Here is a 341-nt window from a genome sequence, read left to right on the forward strand (position 1 = left end):
AACATCAAGAACACTTTGAAGATCATGATGAACATCAAGAACATAATTTTGAAGAAATTTTTGATGCAAATAAAACATGCAAGACACCAAACTTAGAAATTTTTAATGCATGGAAGATATGAATGCAAGAGTGCACATGAAAAACAAGAAAAGACACACAACAAGAAATCATCAAGATCAAACAAGAAGACTTGTTAAGAACAACTTGAAGATCATGAAGAACACTATGAATGCATGAGATTTTCGAAAAAAAATGCAAGAAAAATTTTAAAAGCATGCAATTGACACCAAACTTAAAAATTGACACAAGACTCAAACAAGAAACACAAAATATTTTTGAT

Source organism: Arachis duranensis, chromosome 7 (genome assembly GCF_000817695.3).
Source record: "Arachis duranensis cultivar V14167 chromosome 7, aradu.V14167.gnm2.J7QH, whole genome shotgun sequence".
Taxonomy (NCBI): Eukaryota; Viridiplantae; Streptophyta; class Magnoliopsida; order Fabales; family Fabaceae; genus Arachis; species Arachis duranensis.